Source organism: Diceros bicornis, chromosome 32 (genome assembly GCF_020826845.1).
Source record: "Diceros bicornis minor isolate mBicDic1 chromosome 32, mDicBic1.mat.cur, whole genome shotgun sequence".
NCBI classification, from domain to species: domain Eukaryota; kingdom Metazoa; phylum Chordata; class Mammalia; order Perissodactyla; family Rhinocerotidae; genus Diceros; species Diceros bicornis.
Window position 1 is genome coordinate 39,279,064 of NC_080771.1, and position 23,346 is coordinate 39,302,409.

Consider the following 23,346-nt stretch of genomic DNA (forward strand, 5'->3'; position numbering starts at 1 on the left):
ACTTCATGTCCAGCCCAGCCCCTCAGGAGGGGAGGAAATGCTTATGCTCAGGGTAATGGAGCAGATTCCTGGACTGTGGTGACATTGCCCACCCCAAGAAAGGTTATTCCTTGGGCCTCTTCCAGCTTGGGCTCAATGCAGCTCAGGGAGAGCCAGGACACAGGGAGGCTGGCTCTGGGCTCAGCAGATCACAGGGTGGGCCTAGGGAAATGGCACAGGGGGCCACACACAGGGAATTGGGACAAAACTCCAAGTCAACGATACCCTTGCTAAGGGCAGCAGGGGCCAAAGGCAGCTGCACAGGCCGCAGGACGTGTTGGCGAGCTTTCCATCTGCTCAGAGAGTCCCAGGGCTGGATAGAAGGAACTCAGGAGGCCCATCTGAGGTGGAGGTCACCTCGGGGGCATGCAAGCAGAAGCTGAGGGTCCCACAGCAAGTGGAATCTGAAGAGGTGACCCTGAAACTCCTTGCGGCACTAACGTCTCTGAGTTGGAAGTCAGTCCCCTCAGTCACAGCCTCTAGCTGCCCCCTCACAGGGCTGTGCCTCTCAAACACCGCTCCCAAGGTGAGTGGAGGCTGAGGGTGAAGGCAACCTCCTACCCGTGAGAACCACTGTAATCACAGCCTCCCACAAGGGGCCAAAGATGATGAGTAAGGGACAGAGGGACTGACCCACACGACTTCCCCTCGGATGCTGAACATGCTTGTGATTCACGGGGCCAATCAGTATCTGTCCCCATCCTCCACTCCTCTCTCCCCAAAAGGACGTGTCAGTGTTTACTATGACATCCACAGACAGATCAAGGGCATCTGGGAAGAATCATGTGTACATCTGGAGAGTCGGGAACTGTGAACACCAGTAATATCTGCATCCATGTGTGCAGATACCGACATCTACATACAGTTGTCACATTCCTCCAGCAGCCCTGGAATACTCCGCAATCACGCTGGCAGATTTTGGCACATGGTAGCCAAACCAACTTGTGGTGTCCCCAAGTGCCACCACTGCTGGGGCCTACCATGAGGGTGGGAGGAGGCAGGGTGCCATGCCCCATCTCACAAAAGTCTGGCTGGTGTCCAGGAGGGTCTCACAGCCTTCGACAATCATGCCCCCCATGGCTATGTTTTCCTGGATGCTCTGTGTTTCATTTACTTCATTGTGCATTATCCTGTGGAGACAGAAAATGTCAGAGACAGGCTGCCCCCACCTCTCAGCGAGAAGGTAATGCCAGGCCTCTGGCCAGACCTAGGAAGAAAGCCTAGGATTCTCAGGTGGAGCCTGTGTTCACAAAGGGGGAGAGAGCATGCATATTGAATGCCCACTCTGCCGGGCACTCTAGGGGCATGATCTCCCATCATCATTTTGATAGCCCAAGGAGGCAGGTGTTGGAAATGTAAATGGCGATTAATAGCTAGAAAGCAGGTCTGATTTAAAAGTCTGAGCCACGTGGAACAGAGATGGCAAAACTGGGAGGACAGGAGTACAGGAAACAATCTTTCTTCATTACTCTGACCCCCACACCACTACTGGGCTTATCTCCATCCATAGAACTCCACCCACCCATCCTTCCTCAGGGCCTTTGCACTTAATGTCTCCACCCCTCCCCCAATGCACTTTATACAGTTGCTTCCTTAATGTTCGGGCCCTGGAATGACTTTGTTTTGGAGCACCTGGCAATCCAGCTGGCTCACGGAAAGACTGACTCCAGTAGGCTCCAGCACGTCTTGGGGGGAGCAAGACACACCTTGCCCCTTAATCTAGAAAGAAGGACAACTCTCTTATTTGTCCTGTTCTGACTGCCACAACACCCCTCCTCCAGGAGGTGGCGCCATTTAACTGCTTTTTAAAAATAGCATTGGTGGTGGGGCCGGCCCCGTGGCTTAGCGGTTAAGAGTGCAAGCTCCGCTACCGGTGGCCCGGGTTCGGATCCCCGGTGCTCACCAACGCACCGCTTCTCCAGCCATGCTGGGGACGCGTCCCACATACAGCAACTAGAAGGATGTACAACTATGACATACAACTATCTACTGGGGCTTTGGGGAAGAAAAGGAGGAGGATTGGCAATAGATGATAGCTCAGAGCTGGTCTTCCTCAGCAAAAGAAAAAAAAAAAGAGGAGCATTAGCATGGATGTTAGCTCAGGGCTGATCTTCCTTACCAAAAAAAAATAAAATAAAATAGCAGTGGTGGGAAAAGAAGCCTGTGAGTTTCCAACTTTGCTAAGAGCCTTGGTGGGTTTTCAGGAGTCTTAAGAGGTTAGTAATTATGTGGTGGGGAGCGTCTGGAGAAAGTACCCCACCTACTCCAAGAAAAGCACAAAACCTCTTATTTGTCTGCTGATGCCTCAAATTCTACAACCACGACCAGATCACCAAGAGGCCTGGTTAATATGCATGGCTTACGAAGTTCTCTAGTAGACACTGTCCATTTTAACCCTCCCAGCAATGAGAGATGACACTGGTCGAGCTGGATCTCTAATTAATGAACTCAGCGTGATGAGCAAATTACTGGGCCCCTCAGACCCTCAGTTTACTCACCTGTAGAAGGTCGGAGTGAGGATGGAAGAGAACGCATTTCACGTGCTGACCTCAGGCTCAGCACACGGCAGGCGCTTGAGTAAAGAGCTGTGATCACTGTTGCTAGTATCACTGGTTGCAAAGGTGTTATTATAAAACTATTATTATCCGTTGTTTTCTGGTTATCAGACTGGGGCATGGAGATGGGGTCTCTTGCTTAGAAACCTCAGTCTGTCTCTCCCAGCAGTGCTCTTCTCAGCAGCCCAGGCCCTAGCCCTCTTCTGGAAGGGATGGGGCACAGGAAGGCACCTTTCAAGGATATGCTAGTTCCCTGGATAAGGATTCATTTTTGAAAGTTAGCAAAGGTAAGCAGAACCATTTCTTTTGACGAGGGTGGGGATTTTGCTGAGGAGGGCTGTATTTGCTACAAACAAGGGGGCGATCCCAGAGTAGCAACACTAGTTTCACTGTTAGACAAGTGCCAGCTGCAGCTGCTCAGGACTCCTGCCAGCCCCGGCTGGGGTTTGTGCTGAGAGCCACGCCGTCCACGCAGCTGGGGAGGAGTTCCCAGGGCCACAGGCTCCCGGGGGAACTGGAAGTGATGACCTGGGTTACATTGAGCCCAAGAGATGAGGTTCAGGAGAAACAGCGGGACAAAGGCCAGAGGCAGGAGAGAGCCAGCCCCAGGGGAGGAGTGTTTCTGAGCACAGCCAGGGAGGGTTTGTTATCTGATGGCTTCCTGCCAGGCTGGGAGCTTTCCTCAGTCCTCCAAGGGGAGAGAGGAAGATGAAAGAGCTGCTGTCAGGGCGATAGGAAAATTCACTTCTGTGCCATTAGGGCTGTGTTCAGGCCAGATGCAGGTGATCAGGTGGAACAAAGGATGAGTAGGCTTTGGGAAAGGGGATCAGGATCTTAGGATAAATGCCTTGGCACCCATGTGCCTTCCTCGCTACTGCCCGCACTGGGACAAGGCATCTCACAGGGATGAGGAGACTCGCTGGAGCCCCAAGTCTTCTCCTTGGGGAAGTGTGCAGGATTTGGCTCGTTGGGGCACGAGAGGACTGGGGTCCCCACCCCACAATGGTTTCTGTTAGTCTGCAATCATGCTCAGATTACATCTGCTCCCTGAATGAACCTCCACTCCTGGGCCTGTACCCTGCCCTAGTCCAGCCTGGTCCTCCCACTGCCCAGCTGGGAGACATGGCCCTACTGGCTGCCTTTTGCTGGACACGGGAAGACATTTAGTGGACCGAGTGGTTGGCAGGGCTGGGGACAGGCCCCCACATGCTGCAGAACCACACTCCCTTGCAGCTTCTGGCAGCCCATCACTGCATATGAGGCTGCTCATCATCTCTTGGCCTCCATAAGGTGCAGACCCCAGGGCTCAGCTCTTGGTACGCACCTCGTTCCTGCCTAAACTCACTCCCCTGGTGATCTCACCAGTCTTATGACTTCAAATACCATCTCCGACCTGATGGCTCCTGAATGGCTCACTCCCTTACACTCCAGACCCAAATGCCCTCCTCCCTTCTTGTCCTCTCCACCACTGTTGTCCATCTGAAGTTCAACATGCCCCCAGTAAAGCTCCAATGAAGCAAGAAAGACTTCCCCTCCACATCTGCCCCTCCTGCACCTTTCTCCATCTTGGTTAGCAGCAACTCCAACCTTCTGCTTGCTCAACCAAAAACTCTTGAATCACTCTTGACTCCCATCTTCTCTCTCCCCACATCTAATGCATCAGAAAATCCTGTTGGTTCCATCTTCAAAACACACCCTGAATCTGAACCTCCTGCTCACCTCCATACCACCACCTGGTGTAGGCCACCGTCAACTGCTGCCTGTGCTGTTGTAGGCGCCTCCTTCCTGATCCCTCTGCTTCTGCCCTGGCAGAGGAAGGTTCCCCCTGGGCTTTGGGGACTGAAAGAGGGGCAGCAGAGGAGCCTTGACCAGAGGGCTGGGGCCTCTGACACTGGACAAGTCATGGGCTTGTCCACCCATGACACTGCCTGCTGTTGACTGCAGCCTTCGGCACTTGAAGGCCTGTCACCCAGGCCCCCCTCTGGGGCTCCTATACCACAGGTTGTGAGACACTGACACCGGAGAACAGAGGAAGTTGGCAGAGTGCCTGTGAGTCCCTTGGCGGATCCCCATCCAGGCAGGTGGGCCCACGTGAGTGCCCAGGGCCCTTCCTCGAACCCCATCTGTGCCAGGGACAGCACACCACCCACACCATCCCACCAAGTACCCCCTGGGCTTGAGCTGTGAACTTCTCAGATTGCTCCATGTCCCTGCTTCCAGGTGGGACAGGCTGGGGGTCCCCCAACACCCACCCCTTGGGATCCTAACCTGAACTTGACATTTTACCATCTGGGACTCAGCAAACTCCCACTGGGGAGCATTCTCAGCCCTGGCCTGTCCACTAGAGGGGGGCACCTGGGAGCTGGGTTCACCCAGACAGCCCCCTCAGTTTAGCCCTGGCGTTCTCCAAGCTGTTGGCTCGATGTGCTCGTGAAAAGTGGGCCAGGATCTCGTGCAGTGTCAGAATGTGCCTGGGAATCTGCAGCAGGGAGAGGCAGGGGGAATGGGACAGAGGCAAGGATGGGGAAGGACAGAGGGACAGGGAGACAAAGGCAAGGAGAGAGACAGTGATGAAGCAAGTCAGAGACAGAGCAACAATGGAGAGAGGGAGAGAGAGAGACACCAAGTGGACAGAGAATGGTACTCGCAGCTCCCAGCACTCCCATGAGCAGGGCTGAGGACAGACACACACAGCACTTCTCATCTCAGACTCTAACCTGGAGGCTTTTCCAGGGTCTTGTCTGGGCCAAGAGCCCAGAGCTTGAGGCTCTAAGCTGACAAGAAGAAGGGCCTGGAGGTGGGCTCAGGACCAGGAGCTCCCCCTCACCTTCCCACACTGCCTGCTCTGTGGAGCTGGACAGGCCTGTGGTCTGCTGGGTCAGGGGCTGGCTCTAACCCCATTCTCCAGGCAGCCCAGAGCTGGGTTCTGTTAGGGCCTGGGCCCTCCCGGCCATGGCCCCCTGGTGCCCCCAGCTGTGGCTTCCTCCCAGCTGGGGCCCTCACTGCCATGGCCCCCCAGCAGGCTCCCCAGCCATGCGTCCTCAAGGACAGGGCTAGGTGCCAGATGGAACATGGGGTCAGTGAGGAAAGTCTCCAGAACTCTCTCCTTGCAGTCAGTTTGGCCTCATAGTGCTTCAGCAGCTTGTCAAAGTCACTGTTCTGCTTGCAGTGGGCCAGGATCTGCAGGCTGTACTGGTGACTGGAGACCAACTCCTGATAGAAATTGACCATGGGCAGCAGGGTGGCCAACAGGTCTGCTCAGGAGATGCTCACGAGCCCTCGGTCACCCAGCCCCACCCACGGAGGTCAGGGCCAGGCTCAGAGCTCCCACCCAGAGACACCCTTGCCTTTGGGGATGACTCTGGCACCACTGCCCTATCCAGGGCCAGATAGGTGGCCCCAGGCATCAGGACAACATCAGAGTCACAGATCTTTATAGAGATGGGGCCCTGACTAGTCTGAGTCCTGTGTATTGGAAGGTCAGAGAGGGCTGTTGTGGGTGCTGTGGTGTGCCTCACCGCCTGAAGGGTCTGAAGGGCCACCCAGCTCTGGAGCTTTGGGGGGGTTGGCTGAGGTCTCTGTGGTAAGTGAATTGCAGCTCCACATCCCCCTCGGCCCTTTCTCCCCCACGAGGCCTCCCTCCCAGAGTGCCCTGCCAGTGACAGAAGTGACCCATCCGAGGTCATAAGGTGAGTCAGTAGCTGGCTTGGAATCAGGTCTCCTGAGTCCCCCATTCCAGTGCTTCCCCCACATGACATGCCCTCCCGAGTCTCGTCCACTCAGCTGTCTGTCCCTTTATCCATGTGTCTCTGTCCTTCCATGCCTCCCCAGGTTCAACAACTTGGGTCTGCTGCTGGCCCGCTCTGTCCCAACCTCTTGGAAACACAGTCCCCTGCCTTCCAACACCCGAAAGCCCAGCCAATCTCCCCAAACCTGCCCTTCAGTACTTGATTAGCAGGGATGGGTCCACTAAAACCTCTGCTTATAAACTCCATTGAAAAAAAAACAGATGCCTCCTTTGCGATAAACTCTAAGTGGGAGCTTACACAGGGCATTCCACTACCCAAGGGACGGCACCTTCAACCACGCAACTACAGGAAGTGCAGACCTCGTCTTTCTAGGGCTGCTTCCCATTGTGACCTTGGGGAAAAGCGGGTCTCTCCGACTTAGGGAAGTGAACAACAAAATGTCACACTCAGTGTGGGAGAGGCGCAATGCAGGGGTCCTGCTGTGCAGCCCTCGGGGCTGTCAGGATGGTGCAGCCAGCTCGGAGAGCAGTGACGCAGAGTGGAAGGAGTGGGATCCTTGACCGTGCTTCTACCTATTGTTTCAGTCATTCTACTTTTGGAAACCTGTCCCAAGGAGACGCTCTCTCATATGAATTTTCAGATGCAGAGATGAGTGTTTCTAGGAACAAAAAGTTGCAACAACTTTAAGAGCCAAGGATGAGAGATCACTGCATGGATGATGGCATGCTCACAGGTACTGGAGCATCACACAGCCATCAAAAAGCATACTTTCAGCATGAGAAAACAATTGTGCTACAATCTTAAGTAAAAAAAAAACACATTAAGATTCAAATTCAATATTCATATGTGTGACATCATGTAAATAAAACGGGGGGAAGAAACCCAAGATCTGTGCATAGAAAAAAATTTGAAGAAAACACAACAAAGTGTTTACAGTGGTTATCTTTGGGAAACAGAACTAGGGTTGATACAGCTATTAACATTTTCTGCTTCTCTATATTGTCAAATTTTCTCAAATGTGTTCATATATATTATTTTTATAAGGGAAAAGTAGATAAGAAACTAAAAATATATCTCTTCCTCCTTGAAAAACAGCTTTTGCCAACTTGTCTTTCCTCTTCTGCTCCCTCTGAGGGATTCTGCGGGTTTTTAAGGGGCCACTGTTACACTCTGGGAGGATGGAAGTGCCGCCAGCCTGGAGGAGTGGGGCCTGGAGAGGGACTTCTCAGGTGGATGCAAGGGCAGGAGGGACTGGGGACCTCTGCCAGGGCTGCCTGCTCACCCAGGCTCCAGTGGGCCAGCTGGAGATGCAGGCCTTCAGGCCTTGGTGACATCTGGTGCAAACCCACGATGACCTCACGGACAGAGGAGCCACAGGGTAAGCTCCGGCCACGGAGTTCCTGCCCCTCCAATGGGCCCCAGCCCACAAGTTCAGCAGAGCTGAGGGGACCAGGGAGACGGCAGGGGCTGCCACCACCGGTGAGACTCTAACAGCAAACACCTTTCTCAAGTGACACCTTATGTGAAAACCCCATCAGCGGGACGGATTATGTAACTTGTGAGGCCCAGTGCAGAGAAAATATGCAGGACCCCTTCTTTAAAAAATGACAAAATTTCAAGATGGTGACAGCAGACCACTAAACCAAACACAGACTTTTGTAAACGTGGGTCACACGCCCCAGAAGCTGGCAGAGGATGGCAGCTGCTCTTGTTGCCAGCCCTCCTGGCACTCTCAGTGCACACCTGCTGGGGTAACCCTAAGAGATCTTAGAGGAACTCAGGCCTCTGGAGAATTCAGAGGAAATGCCACTGATGATGTGAAAAGAGCTAGGGCTTGAGACCCACGCAGAGCAGGCTCAAATCCGCCTTATGCTGCTTCTCAGCTGTGTGACCTCCAGCAAGTTGCCTAACATCTCTGAACCTCAGGTCTTTCCCGTAAAATATGAAGGTGAAATGAGGTCACCCCTGTATGTAATGGGAAAATTTGAGGGCTTGGTGCAGAGTAGGTGCTTAGTAAATGCTAGGTCTCCACCACCCCTGTCTGGGGGAACACTTAGAAAAGCAAAAACACCCAGATTCTCCCAAGCACCTGCCCTGTCACCACCTAAAGAGCCCTGGGGATCATGCCTCCTCACTGGCAGCTTAGCACCAGGCTGGGTAATGGGTCTCTGAGCACCCTCCAGCCACATTTGCCGTGGCTCCCCTCCCAGCACCCTTTTCCCCGCCCATGCTACCAGGCCAGCCAGCTCCAGAACACAGTCCGAGTCTCCTCTCCTAGGATGAGCTGTAAGGATGCCAGAGAGACTTCTGCTACTTCCTGCAGCCCCCTCCCCTCCCAACTGTTCCTCCTCTGCCCCTGCTCATCACCCCCATCTCCTACCACCCTGGAGACCTGGGAACCTCCCCAATGTGTCTGGGATTTGAGCTGAACGACAGAATGGAAGCAAAAGGGACTCTGTCGTACACCCCATTTGTGGACAGGCAAACAGGCTCAGAGAGAAAGACTGAACCCCCCTGGGAGTCAGGGCAGCCCCAGCCTAGAAGCCTGTCCCCCTCTTCCTGCAGTGGTCTCTGTCTTTCTCTGCCACATCAGATGCCCCTCCCTGGTCCCATTCTCCATGTGTGCTCTCTGTTCCATCTCTGTGTGATGACCCAGCACTTTGGCTGTTGGAGGCCCCTGGTGTTGTCCTCCTTGGGGAGCTGTCACAGGGGGCTGTGTCCTCTCCCAGCAGTTTGTGCCCTGAGGGCAAACCCCCACCCTGGGGTCTCAGTACAATAATAGCAGGGGGTGGAAGGTGCTGAGTGGGCGCAGAGACATCCCTGAGCTGTATGGCAGATGTCCAAAGATAGTAGCTCAGGAAATCACAAACATGCCACAGATCCAGCTCTCCTCCCTTTTCAGGGTGCGTGGCTTTGTTCCCTCAAGACCACTTGCTGAACCGCAGAATGAATGGGCTCTGACAATTGAGCGAATGGAGCACTTTGAAAGCAAAATGGGACAGTTACCCGCTCTCCACTTCTGGGTTGCTAAAACTATCCCAGCCTGTGCTTGAAGAGCTGCTGAAAATATCTAATGGAGAAATATTCAGGGCTGATGCAGGCTTTTCTATTTTTTCAATTCTCTGACAACATTGGCACATGAAATAATGGCTGTTCTTGGATCTGAAATCTAAAGAGCTAAGGGACTCACACACACACGGGCTTGTGGAGAACTCAGAGACTCGTGGATGCCCAGTCAGCACCCCCATCCCAGTCTGCTCTCTTGGCCAGTTCTGGGATTTGCACGCGGTATTCTTTTCTCTTTAGGATGGCAGGATGTGTGTGTGTGTGTGTAAATGTAGTCTGTATGTTAAACTGATGGCGCTCTTCTCAGAGACATCTACAGGACACCTACTCCCCAGGGACCAGAGCAAAAACCAGATGCAGTCAGGTCAAGCTCTCTGCTCCCTGCAAAAGCAGCACTGGCAGTCTGGGAGCCTAATTTAAGGATCGGGCCGGGTGGGCAAAGCTCTGGAAAGCTGTGAGCCTGGGGACCCTGCAGAAGCCTTGGGACACGGCCCACCCCTGCTACGAGCCAGTGTCAGGATGGCGGCAGGAGCGCCAGCCCCACTGACCTCGCAGAGGCTGCCTTTCCCTTATCCTGCAGGTCCCTTCTGGGGATGCATTTGCTTTGGATCTGGGTTGGCTTGGCTAACATCCAAGCCTGCTCAGTTGACCTTTGTCAACGATGGCCATGGAGAGTTGGGACTTTGGCTTACACCCCAACTCTCCGGCTAGAGTCCAGCTCTGGCTGCCCAACCTGGCTCAATGCCTGGCATCTCAGCTGAGCCCTGCCCACTTGCCACCCCACAGTCTGGCCTTCTTGGCCCATCACAGTCGAACCCTCGTTTGCCACATCCCTTAGGGGCACTGCTCGTTGGCTCCTGCCCCACCCCACTCCCCTCTCTAGAGACAGTGTCTTTAATCCAGAATTCATTTAGTCAGTGCAGTCATTGATGGAGGAATTAGTCCATGGTTTTCTCTCTTTTGTTAGCAGTCAAGGTTTTGCTAAAGATCTCTGTACTTCTTGCTTTTCAAACAGCTGCCACACAACTCAGTTCTCTCTCCTTCATTCTCGATTCCCTCTGACCTGTTCCAAGACTAAGAGATGCCCATCTCTGTCTCCCTTTGTGCCAATCCTGTCAGCATGTCCTGATGGAGTCTCTGTGGTGGGCACCATGCTGGGCATGGGTGAGACACAGCCGGAGGTGGATAAGTCAGATCCCTTCCCTGGAGTAGCTTCCAGCCTAAGAAGGGGGTCAGATACCCACAGAGGTAACTTATACTCCAACAAGGTGAGGCCAGACCAGAGGTGCACACCTGCTGCAGTGGGAGGGTCTCACCATGGAATCCACAAGCGCTACCCAGAGGTTTAGCAGGACAAAAAAGGAGCCTAATTGGGCTGGCCCTGTGGTGTAGCGGTTAAGTGCACACGCTCTGCTGCTGACGGCCTGGGGTTCGCATCCCGGGCCTGCACCCATGCACCGCTCGTCAGGCTATGCTGTGGTGGCGTCCCATATAAAAGTGGAGGAAAATGGGCACAGATGTTACCCCAGGGCCAGTCTTCCTCAGCAAAAAGAGAAAGATTGGCGTGGATATTTGTTTACGGCTGATCTTCCTCACACACACAAAAAGGAGCCCAGCAGGTGTGTTATAGAATGGAAGGAATTGGAGCAGAGGGGATGGTGTGAACAAAGATGCAGAGTACGACAGGGTGTTGAGTGCAGGGCAGCAGGGGTGGGGATCGCAGGAGGAACATGGGAAACAGGACTCAAGGCACAGAGTGGGCTCTACAGAGGGGCTGACTGGGGAGGGGTCAAGGCGGCCCTCTCCATGACAAAGTTGGTTTGCAAACCTGATTCCTTGGCTACAGTTTTACCTTAAACCCTGAACTAAACATCTCTGCAGTTTCTTGCAGAGTCAGCCTTCCAGGATTCTGAGTGTTTCCAAGCCAGGAAAACACCACGACCATCTCTAAACTCCTACCCTGCCCTCTAGGGTTGCTTGAGCCATCCCAACTTACTTCCAATCATAAATGGGAGAAAAATAGCTATTAAAACAATGAAATGGTGCCAAACTGAAGATTCTAGAGGAGGGGAGGATTCTTCTCAGAGGAGGATGCTCTCTTTGTTTTAGATGGTCCTTGGAGCTTTCTGGTTACAAAAGATGAGGTCCAAGAGGCCTGTTAGGTGGGAGAGAAGAGACTGAGCAGAGCTGGATAGTTTTGCTTAATAAATTTTGTGCAGACTTTTGTTTGGGTGTCATCTCCCATTACCTCTAGGGAGAGATGGCTATGGGTGGGGGCTCCAGGGCTGGAGAATATAGAGGGAGTAGAGACAGGGCCGATGTCCCTGAAGTGTGACCTGTGAACAGCCCGCTTAGAAGGGCCTAATACCTGGTTTAAAGCTCCGCTGTTGCTGCCCTGAAATTCTTAAGAGCCTTGCACTTTCATTTTGCACTGGGCCCAGCAAAGTATTTAGCTGGTCCTGAAAAAAGGTATAGACAATTGTATATTGTTAAATGATTAACCACCAGCTCTCTCAAATAAAAACTCTGACTGGTAGCACCAGCCGATTTCCATGGTGTCAACATTCCTACCTTGGCCCATTTTAAGCTACCGAAGGGTGAATAACAAGCTTGCAAGATTCTTGAAAATTTCACAGCTGACTTGCAAGTTGGTATGAGCCAGCTCCAGCACATCACTGGACAGGGACGAGGGTCTTGGCAGATAAAGGGATTATGAACACCCCCACCACCAACAAAATGGCAGTTGGGAGTGTGTGGAGAGAGGCAAGTGTGAGGAGAGGAGGTCAGCAAGAAATCCCTGTAGCAGGAAAGGCTGAGTGACAGGAGGGCAAGTATGTCTTCTATTCACATTTAAGCTGTTTTCTGTTTCAGTACTGGAAAATCCCTCGACTGTATCTAAACCATTCAGAAAGTCTGGTCCATACTTGGCTGGTGTCAGGGGCTTGGGGACTGAAGGAGGAGCCAGTTGGGTGTCAGAGCTTTCCTGGATACTCTGGTTCTCCTCCTGGGACAAGGCAGGACTGTACAGCCCGGGCCCCTGAAGTCCGGGTGTGGTCATGTGACTCACTTTGTCCAATGAAACGTGAGCAGAGCTGTCAGGCACTATTTGCCATGATCCTTCCCCTGCCATGGGACTGGTGAATTTCCTGATGGTGGAGCCCCATCAGACTGGGTCCCTGTCTCTGAGTGAGAATTTTGTGGAGCAGAACACACAGTGGACACACAGTGTGAGAGAAAACAATCTTTGTTGTTTTAAGCCACTGAGATTTGGAGGCTGTAACTGCAGCAGAATCTAGCTCCACCTGATGGACACGTGGAGTGACCACACGGGGACAAGGAGCAGTCAAGACTGAGTGAAGACAGCCACTGTGAGAAGTGATACAAGAAGTCAGGAGAGCAGAATTGGAAACCAGACGTGGCCAGGAAAATGGAAGACCCTGAAAATCCTCAGGAATATGTGGGATGGGGTTTGAGGAAGTTTTCTGGCTATCAGGTGGACCATGAGAGCTTGGCCATCCAGGTGACACAGTAGTTCCTGAACATGCACCTTTTATATGGCCCGTCTCCCCAGCAAGGAAGGAATCAGTTGTGGGGCAGGTACGGGGCAGGTACAGGTCAAGGATCTACAGCCAGGAGACCCAAGGTCAAGCCTAGATTCCAGCGCTGGAAGTGACCTTGGAGTGACCTTGGATAAGTCCCTTCCTCTTCTGTGGACCTCAGAGTTCTCAGATCCCTCCCAGCTCTGACGTTCTAAGACTCTCTGTCTTTGACATGGGCGTCACTCCTCACTTACTTGGCTCCTTGGCGCCTCCTGCCTACCTGATGGCCTACTTCCTGGGAAATGGGCTCTGTTTCACCTTCCTGGAGCCCCTCCAGAACACACAGGTGCCCTCTGCCCTGAAGGATGTGTGTGTGTGTGTGTGTGTGTGAGAGAGAGAGAGAGAGAGAGAGAGAAAGAGAGAGACTACAGCCAGAAAGCTTTACCAAGCTGATCTTTTAAAGTCTTCTTTAAAGAAATCATTTGCCCTGGAGAGTAATCTACTCAGTTGCAAACATTGTTCCAAATTCCCACCAAAAAGGCCTCTGCTGCCACACTGACACACACCCACACATACACTTTCACTCAAAACTGACCAGTTTGGTGCTCTCCAGCACCAGAGAGGGCCCTGCCCTTTGCACCCACCGCTACTCTGGCCTATCAACCCCTGAAACCTTTCAAGGTCATATGCGACATGAACCCGCACCCTCTTTGGCCATAAAGTGACTCATTTTCTACCTAGGTTCACACCGAAAGCTCTATTATGGTGCCAGTCACACTTTACCACAATCAGACCTTAAGGGTAGAAACTTTCATCTCTTTACTGCCTACCACAGAGCCTGATGTCCATTCATTCATCAAGCCCCTACAGAGTACCTACTATGTGCGAGGCAGAAGGGACACAGTGATAAAGGACACTCTTGCCTTCAAGGAGGTCCCACCAGGCTGGATGGGGGACAGACACCCAAGGACCTGGCTCTGACGTGGCATGCTGAGGGTGGGAAAGCCGAGGGAGCAGGGGACGTGGAGCACATTCTGTGATGAGAGTCCCCAGGAGGAGGCATTCGAGCTTGGTAGGATTCCACCAGGAAGAAAGCGTGGGGGTGGCAGGAGCACTCCAAACAGAAGCCCCAGCATGTGCAAAGGCCAAGAGGTGCACAGCTCATGACCAGGGACACTGGCTGGAGCCCCGAGTGATGGGGAAAGAGGAGCCTGGGGAAGAGGATGAGGCAGTGGTCAGCTGATCTTAGGCAGTTAGTGAACGAGTGAATGAGTGAATGACACCCTTGATCATGAAGCCACTAATCTGGTGCTGGTCTCTAGACCTATTCCCTGGTCCCTAACAAGGACTCAACTTGGCTTCAGGGATATGTGTAGGGCTAGGATAGATCTCAGAATGAACCAGATGGTTTAGACATGGGACAAGCCCCCATCCCAGAAGTCATGTGAGAAGAGGCTACGAGTGGCAAGACTGGCAAGTAGACACTCAGACCTGGGTTCTAGTCCTGGCTCTGCAACCTCCCAGCTGTGTGAGCTTGGGCAGGTGACTTGAGTTCTCTGAACCTGCTTCATCTTGTGATCCTATGAAGATAGCTATGGGGACTGACTAAGGAAGCTTGTCTGACAGAGCCTGGTGCAGGGTAGAGGAGGTGTGTGGAATCTGAAACTTTTGTTCAAGCTCAAGTTCCAAGCTGATGTGACCATAGTTCAGAGCTTGGCAGCAGCACCATAAGGTGGAATTGGCAACTTCAGATCTTTGAACATTCCAGGCAGAGCTGGCTTCAAGGGCGTGTGATGGGGTCCTATGCTCAGAAGGCCCCATGCTTGGGGCTTCAAGTTCTGCAGTTGCCACCCTGAAGTTCTTAATCATTTCTCTTTGAATTTGTGTTTCATGAGGAACATCTGGTGGAAGATCTGATGGAACAATGGAGCACACCCCAGGGGCTTGGAGCCTCAGTCCTCACATGTTACTGCCTCCTGCTGCCTCCCTGGGATGGTTTCTCAGCTGCTCGCTCCCCACACGCCAGCACCCCAGAACCCATGATGTCGTCTACCCTCTGTCTGGGAGGAAATGGGTTGAGTCAGCCAGGAAGACACACCTCCCACTGTGAGTCACCCTCCACCCTCTGCAGGGGCCTCGGGGTAGGTGCAGAAAGGGTGGGTGCAGTGCACACCCAATGCTGTCTCAGGGCAGGGTGAGGAGACAGTGTCTGGCACTAGGTGTGTGACTCAGCAGGGGCATCTTGCCCACCCCTCATCTAGGTACCAAGTGTATCATGGCACAGAGGTTAGAGGAGGTTGGAGGTTGAAATTGGGGGGTCGCCTGTCTGCCATGGGTGGGTTGGTGGGCTGTGAGAAGGGGAGGTCGACTTCCCCGACTCCACCCAGGGCCTTGCATTTTTCCCTTGCATCAGGCCCTACAAATCATGCATCCGACCCTCGTTAGAATCTATGTTTCCATTTTCCCGTCCTCAGCTCAGAGTCCACGGTCCTCGTGTGATGTGGCCAAATGGCTCTGAGCATCTGGTGAGCATGGTGAGATGAGGGGGGAGAGGCAATCCCATCATTCGGCGCTGGGGTAGACAGCTGGTGAGGGGCGTCTAAGGGACAGAGAGCCAGCGCCTCCCAAGCTTTAATGTAAATGGCAATCGACTGGGATGTTGTGAAAGTGCAGATTCTGATTCTGGAGGTCTGGGCAGGGCCTGAGATTCTGCATTTCCAACATGCTCTTGCTTCATGGACCACAGTTTGAGTAGTGAATTTCTACAAGGCTTAACCTAGGAGCAGCGTGGCCTCCAGACTCATGCCCGGTAAGCCCCTGTAGGAGCTCTTACAACAGGCAGAGGGAACGAATGCTTGGAACTGAGCCAGGATCCCACACTATGACGACCTACCCGGGACTCTGTGTCCCTGGACTCCAGCTGATAATGTGGGAATGCTTAGTCAATGTGGTCATCAGAAAAGTAACTAAAAACTCGCCTGTAAATAACCTCACTCAATTCTCACAACTTTGTCAGGCAAGTATAAAAAGGCTGTTTTATAGATGAAAGAATGGAGGCACAGAGGATGGGGGGATGTACTCCAGGTTGCAACTGTCAAGTGGCAGAGGTAGGATCTGAACTCAGATCTAACTAAAGCCCTTCCCACTCTGCCAGCATCACTAAATTTAAGTTTCGAGGCTGGCCTAGCTGTGACTGGAAGCTGCTCCCCCTGCCCGTCATGTGCCCCCTGGTCCTAGAGGAGCCTGGAGTGTGAGGTGTTGGGCCTGTGCCCTGGGCCCCCCGGCCAGCCTCCTCTGCACCCCTAGCCAGCAGTCACCTCTGCCTTCAGCCGCTCGATATTGATCTCCCCATCCTCGATCTGCTGCCGTAGCTGCTTGGCCACTGTCTTCTCGCCTCCACGATCTGCAGCAGGTGCAGGTACTCCTGCATCAGCGCTTCATGCTCCCTGGCCAGGGTCTGGTAGCTGTGGACAGAAAGATGTGGTAAGACACTGTCTTCTTGTCCCCCAAAGATCCAAGCAGAAATGGGGCTCCCCCACTGACTGCAATTAGAAGATCCTGACTCCCAGACATGGTGCACAGGGCCTTGACCTGGCTGCTGTGCTGTTATTGACTGCTCTGGCCCCTTCTCCAACTCCTCTCTCACACTCTGACCTCTAGTCACTCTAACTGATCCTGTTCTCTCTCCTCCCCATCCAATCCACCCCCAGGCCTTTGTACAGGCTCACTCTCTTGTTAAGGGTAATGCATCTGGTAACTTTAAGTTAAAGTCAACTCTCAAATGGAAGAACAAAGCCCAGATGACAGCACATCTGTTTACAACACGGTTCACTGAATATTTTGAGCCCACTGTTGAGACCTACTACTCAGAGAAAGAGATTCCTTTCAAAATATGACTGCTCACTGGCAAGTGCTGTGATTCCCATGGAGAGACTGATGCTGGTGTGTGCCCCCCTCCACACACACACAGAAGTTAGGAAAAGTCTTATGACTCACATAATAGAGGTCTCCGAGGAGAGTAGGGCCAGAATCTCAAGCAGCTCTGAAATGGCTTGAGGGAGCAAGGAAAGGAGTCTGGCCTGGGTTTTTATTGTGGTTTGGTGTTTTAAACAAAAAATCTTCAATGAAATTTGTCAAAGATGGTAACGCATATTTTATTCAGAACCACTGTGATACACAGAGACCACTGTGATGTGAGTCACAGCGGGGGAGAAATGAGATTGGGCTCAACTCTAAATGCAGCATGGGCAAGTGGGATTTCACAGCCAGGCAGCATGGTGGGGGTAAAGGGATGGAAAATGATTAAGAGAAACTCAAGTGTTGGGGTTTCTGGCTAACCTGACCTAACAGGATTCTTAGCAGAGACAGGCCAGAGTGATCAGACACCACCTGAGGGATGGTGGAGGAGGAGGAGGAGCCTGAACAGATCTCAAGTGTGCTCAGACATTCGTGTGTGGGTTCTGGTTAAACTGACTTTGCAGGTTGTTGCTAAAACTGGATTTTACAAGGAAGTGCACAGACAGGCATACAAGAAGGTTCAGGGGCCTGACTAAAGTTTGGTCAAAGCGAAAAATCTTTACCAAGGCTGAGACCAAGGCAAGACTTCTGCACACAGACAGGAATTGTGTGGTTGGATCCAAAGCCAATGTCAGAGAACAGAGCCTCCGGACTTGTTCCTCAGCTTGTCCAGGTGTGGACACGAGAGGAAGAGGGAGAGGAGAGGCGTAAGCTGCTAGCATACATCAAAAAGTGCAGAGTCTGACCGCTCATTACAAGGACAAACATGCGTACAAAAATATGCATTCACAATGGCTTGTTTTTATAGAAAGAAACACCAACAGGAAGCTCAAGAATGATCAGAACTGTGCACTGGGGGTGGCTGGAGGGAACCCAGAAGTGTTGGCAGTGACTCTTCTGAGGTTAGACTTTTCTATCTTACAGATTTATCTAATATAAATAGAGAAATTTACACATACCATGTTTTCCCATTTCATAGCTTTTCTTTAATTTAAACTTCTGTACATAGGAAACCATTCTAAGATTTAATTCCTTTAGCACACTAACGGTTACAAAAGAGTAACCATACGAAATGACATTTTCATATCTCTCGCTAAGTAAAAGGACAAGCTGCGTCCTAGTTTGTCCTCCACTGTGTCTCACACAGGCAGCATTTTCAGGAGTCAGTGGCACATTATAATGCAAGAGGGGTTTGGGTTTAGCTCCTTAAACATAGTGGGATTAGTTTGATTAATTTTCCTCACATCAATTAAAATAGAAATTCCATTGTTTTAGCTTTTTAAATCTCAATGTTCTCTAGGGACAAGCACATGCAAACACTGATGTAAAAATGAAAATGCGCCTGAAAACTTCAACACATTCATTTCACATCTTGAGAGTCTCTTGCCTAAAAACAAAAACTCTATTTAGTTCTACAATTTTCTTGCCTTACTGACATTATATCTCTCCATCAATTCACATTTTTAAGCCCAAGAAACTCAAAATGTTATTTCTCATACAGGAAATAAAATTACAAAGAGGTAAGGGAAACCAGAAATATAGGGCTGCACTGTTCAATCGATACAGGAATCCAAAGGAAAGAAACACAAATATCGGGATCAGCACAGATAAGCAGCCTGCTTCCCACAGGACAGAAGGAAAGCCACATGCAGAAAGTTAAACACATTCTAAACACTCCTGGTAGAGACAGAAGCCCTGGAGTGGGTCAGTCCCTGGTGCAGAAGGGTGGCGATACCTGAGCAGCCACAGGAATGGACTCTGGGAGCTCATACACCCTCCCCTGTCTGGGGAGGAAAAGAAGGGCTCCATCTTTCAGCTTCCACTCTTACAAGTGAGGAGACTCTCGACAGGATGCAGTTTAAGGTTGTGACTCAAATGAACCCTAAATTCATAAACTCGAATCCAGACACAGAACTCCTGACATTCACAGACTTTCTCAATGTGCACAAATTACACTCTCTGGGCCCCTACACTGTGGGTGCAAAACTCCACCCTACATGTAGACACAGGCTCAAGGAGAGAACAGGGACCACCTCAGGAAGGGCAGCAACTCCCTCCCCCTGTGCAGGTGCCTTCCCAGCTTTCCAGAGCTCTGTAGCTTCTCTCAGCAGAAAGCCTCCTTCTGCAGTGAGTATGAGCAGGGAGGACACCCAGGAAGAACGTGTGGGCCTCAAGTACTTCTCTGAGCAGGCTCAAGGGGGGCTTATCTTAAAGACCCTGACCCCAAGCCTCTGCTCCCAGTCACGTTTCTTTGGACCACAGTGACCTTGTAAATGGCAAACCCAGTGTTTGAAGAATCCAGCAAATTCACACAAACCTACACTTTAATGGAAAGTAGAGAAGAAAGTAGTAAAGCATTTTTCTAGTTCAACAAGAAAAGACTCATGTATTTATTACTTTCAGAAAATAATGTTAATTAACTGTTATTTCCGTGGCAAGACATTGTTTTATAAACAATTAATCATATTTAACACATGCTATTCAATTGTAAGCCCTGGAATTCCATTTGAAAACGCTGCATCCCAAAGAAAAGAACAGAACTAACAATATGACTACACACGCTCAGGGGAGGCAGAAAGGGAAACAAGAATTTTTAACACATACAATGTAATACTAGAATCTTTTTTTTTCTGAAATTTACCTATTTCTTGCCTCTTTGGAAATGTTTTATACTGCTTTTCAAGCCCACTGATTACATAAACTTTAACTTTTGAAAACCTGAGGCTCCACTAAGTGAGTAAATCTTTTCAAGGTGACAAACCCAGGGAGGGGCAGTGCAAACAGGCCAGGACACCCAAGAATGTTGGCACAGAGGAACCTCCACTCCAAGGCCTTCCCATAGGATGTCTGTGTCAGGAGGGAGCCTGGGAGGGGCACAGGGACTTCATATGACAGATTCCAGATGGCCATTCTCTGCTCTCCTCTTGTGGAAAAGAGCCACAGACAAAATATAAATCTCACAGTCAACTCAGCCAAAACCAAACTCCTAACAGGTCCCCACCAAGCAGGACCTCTCCAAGTCTCCCCATCTGAGTCTCTTATTTCTTGACTCAGGCCATAAACTCAGCACCGACTTCAAGTCCTCCCTCCCCACCCCCACCCCTCACTACTTCCCATCTGTACACAGTCCAACTGTCTCGATCTCCAAACACACCCAGAATTCAACCTCCTCTCCCCACCCTGACCTACATCTCCAAGGCCTCTTGCCTGGCTTATTGCAACAGCACCCTAACTGGTCTCCTTGCCTCTGCCCCAGCCCCTCTGTTGTATGTTCTCAACAAAGCAGCCAGATTGAGTCTGCTAAACCTATGTCCAGCCATGTTACTCCTGCTCTCAAAACCTTCCAAAGGGTCACCATCTCATTCAGAATAAATCAATGCCCGAGTCCTTTTTATGACCAACAAGGGCTGACGATTGGGCCAAAGTCACAACTCTGCCTTCAGCTCTTGCTGCCGTCACCAGCTGTGCCCTGGCCACACTGGCCTCCTTGCTGCTCCTAGAGCAGGCCACTTGTTTTTCCTCCTGCACTGCTTTTGGGCCTTGTTCAAAATCTACCTCTGCAGTGAGACCTTTCCTGGCCCTCCTGGCTACAACTCCACCCCCCTCCAGCCTGGCACACATCACTCTCCCACATGAGCCACACCATTGCTGTCACATCTAGAACGTCACCCAGGGCATGTTTTTTGTGTTTTGCTCACTTCTCTGGCCCCCGGGTCTAGTACAATGCATGAACCAAACCTTGCACTCAATAAGAAATGTAGCTTAATCAATGGATAACTATAAAAACTACCAGGAACTGCCTAACCCTTGGGCAAGGAAGGCCGAATCTGTAAGAACACCAGGGGCCAGGAGAGGCTGGTCCATTAATCAGCCCTAAAAGGACGCACAGCATCATGTTAGAAAGAAAACTCCCCACCACATCCTACAAATACCATACATGTTCTTATCAGCATCAACAGAGGCCTTCAAACGCCAACACCTTTTCTACTTTGAAGCAGCCTTCAGTGTCCCATTACCACTCATCATATGTCTTTTCCTAACTTTATCATGATGACTTTCATATCTAAGGTAATATGACTGACATTAAACTGTGTTTTCTACCTTAACCAAGTCTCTCCTGGGAATGGTCGTAGGTATGTAAGCGGTAATAACCTGAGAACAGATGGAGAAGTAAATAATTCTATTCCTTCCCCCACCATGTACCCCCAGCAAACAGTGCATCACTGTCTGATTCTTTGTCTTTTTTAAACAAACGTCACCAGAAATACATCTGTTGAACATGCTCCTTTGGAAGTCAGGGCTACTGTTTCCTCCAGCCACCTAACACGTTTAAGTGGCCAGATGCCACAAACCATTGAAATATTGCCTACAAGTCCACTGTACAGTTCCCAAACCGAGATTTCAGTAAACTTATGTTGCAGCTGCCGGGAAAAGAAAAAGGAAGCCAAAACAATGCCATCCATGAAGACAGGTGGAATTAAACCAAATGAAGTCTTCCTTGACAGATGCAGGGATACTTGAAAGCAAATCACTCCTTACAAGGAATAAGGGAACTAAAATTGCTGTGGGAAGAAAAAGAGAGCCCGTGTACAAATGCTTCCAAGGCAACTTGCAACAATCCAAAATATCTTGCCAGGAAAAATTAATGAACTGTCTCCTCTGGAGCAGAAGCATGCTAGTGATGGTGCTCAGGGCAGGCGACCCCAAAATGCACCATTCTGGCATGCGGATTATTTTGAACTGAAGACAATAAAGACTCAGAACACTCAGGAAGAACATTTGAGTTTCCCCTCCCAAGCTGCCTAAAGAATTTAACATAGAAGACCTGTTTCAGGAAGAAGCCAATATCATATGATGGCTGTAATGCAATGTAAAATAGATGTTGCAATAGGAAAGGCACCGACAAGCCCATTTTATCAAAATGTCTGTCTCTCCCTGGCCACAGTCTCTATGGCTTGCCCTGAAAAGATTTGTCAGACAAACATTTGCATTTCTATCTCATGTGAATTGTCTTCTTCCCCTCTGAAATCCCAAACCACTACCCCTCCAACACCTTCCATGCCTTTAGCTACAATACAATGCTTAATCAAGCAGCTTAGACAGAATGATGAGCTGCTCATTTCTGAGTTTCTCCCATGTATACATGTTATTAAACTTAGTATTATTTTGTCCTACTAACCTGTCTTTTCTTTATTTGGGCAGCCATAAGAACCTTAAGGGAAAGGGCAGAGGAGGATTCTCCCTCCTGCCCAACACTAGCATTGACCACAGCACCAATACCCCACCCCTGCCACCCAACACATTGTATTAGGACCCAAAGAAGTTAAGACCCAACGAGATGGATTGTTTCTCTTTCTCATCACAGAAAAAGAAGTTGGAATGATCTATCTGTCAACAGAATCATGCGTGTGTTGTGAGCATTGGAGTAGGTTCCTCCACTCCAGCCTACAACATAACTTTAGAGGAGTTAGAGAGCTTCCACTTCTTAACTCCTGGAGGGGAAGGAAAAAGCCTCCCAAGAACCAGCGTCTCAGCCTCTCTCAGTGCCCCACCTCCCCTCCCCGACGCCCCACTGCCCATCCCACCCCAGCGGCCGTGGGCCTGTCAGGCCGGCGCCCCAGCCCACCTGGCGCCACCACTTCCCTCCCTGATGCCTCAATGCCCCTGTCGCCAACACTCCCCTCCCAGATGCCCCACTGCCCCTCGCTCCCCAGCGGCTGTGGACCTCTCTGGCCGGCGCCCCAGCCCTGCCCAGCGCTGCCCCTTCCCTCCCCGACCCCACACTGCCCCTCTCGCCCCAGCAGCTGTGGGCCTGTCAGGCCCGTGCCCCAGCCCTGCCCTGTGCCCCTGCCTCCCCACCCCAATGCCCTGCTGCCCCTCCTGCCCTAGCGGCCGTGGGCCTGTCAGGCCAGTGCCTCAGCCCCGCCCAGTGCCACCCATCCCCTCACCGACACCCCACTGCCATTCCCTCCCCAGCGGCCGTGGGCCTGTCAGGCCGGCGCCCAAGCACCGAGAGCAGAGGGAAAGAGTGTCCAGACCTGCAGGGGCCAGGCTGTCAGATGCACCGGTCTCACTACAGAAGTTACCCCCGCCCACTCCACACAAGGACCAGCTCTGCCCCACGGCCTTACTCCAAACTGCGCTGGCCAGTCCCAGCAACCGCGGGCCCAGGCGAGGGCAGCTTCCCAGGCCACCCGGCATGGGTATGCCCTCACCTGCGTCACTCTTTCCGCTGCCCCAGAGAATAAGCGCAGCGTGATGGGCAGCCGCTGGGCCCAATCTGGCGGAGCAATGCGGGAGGGGCCAGCAGTGGGCAGAAGTGCCTCGTTCGCCATCTTGACATATAGCAATTCCCCTCGCAGAGGGCCAGCCTCACTCTCA

At 51.5% G+C, this 23,346-nt stretch overlaps 1 long non-coding RNA gene across 2 annotated transcripts in view; it reads left to right on the top strand.

Moving 5' to 3' along the window:
* The window catches only part of LOC131396337 (uncharacterized), a 34,165-nt gene extending 11,084 nt beyond the window's left edge, over window positions 1-23,081 (top strand). The window contains exons 1-3 of one of the 2 annotated variants that reach the window (XR_009216469.1): window positions 17,732-17,867; window positions 22,331-22,390; window positions 22,556-23,081. This is a non-coding gene — a long non-coding RNA (uncharacterized LOC131396337). Of the gene's footprint in view, window positions 1-17,731; window positions 17,868-22,330; window positions 22,391-22,555 lie in introns of those variants that run through there. The other variant, XR_009216470.1, reaches the window with a different exon arrangement.
* The last annotated feature ends 265 nt before the right edge of the window (window positions 23,082-23,346 follow it).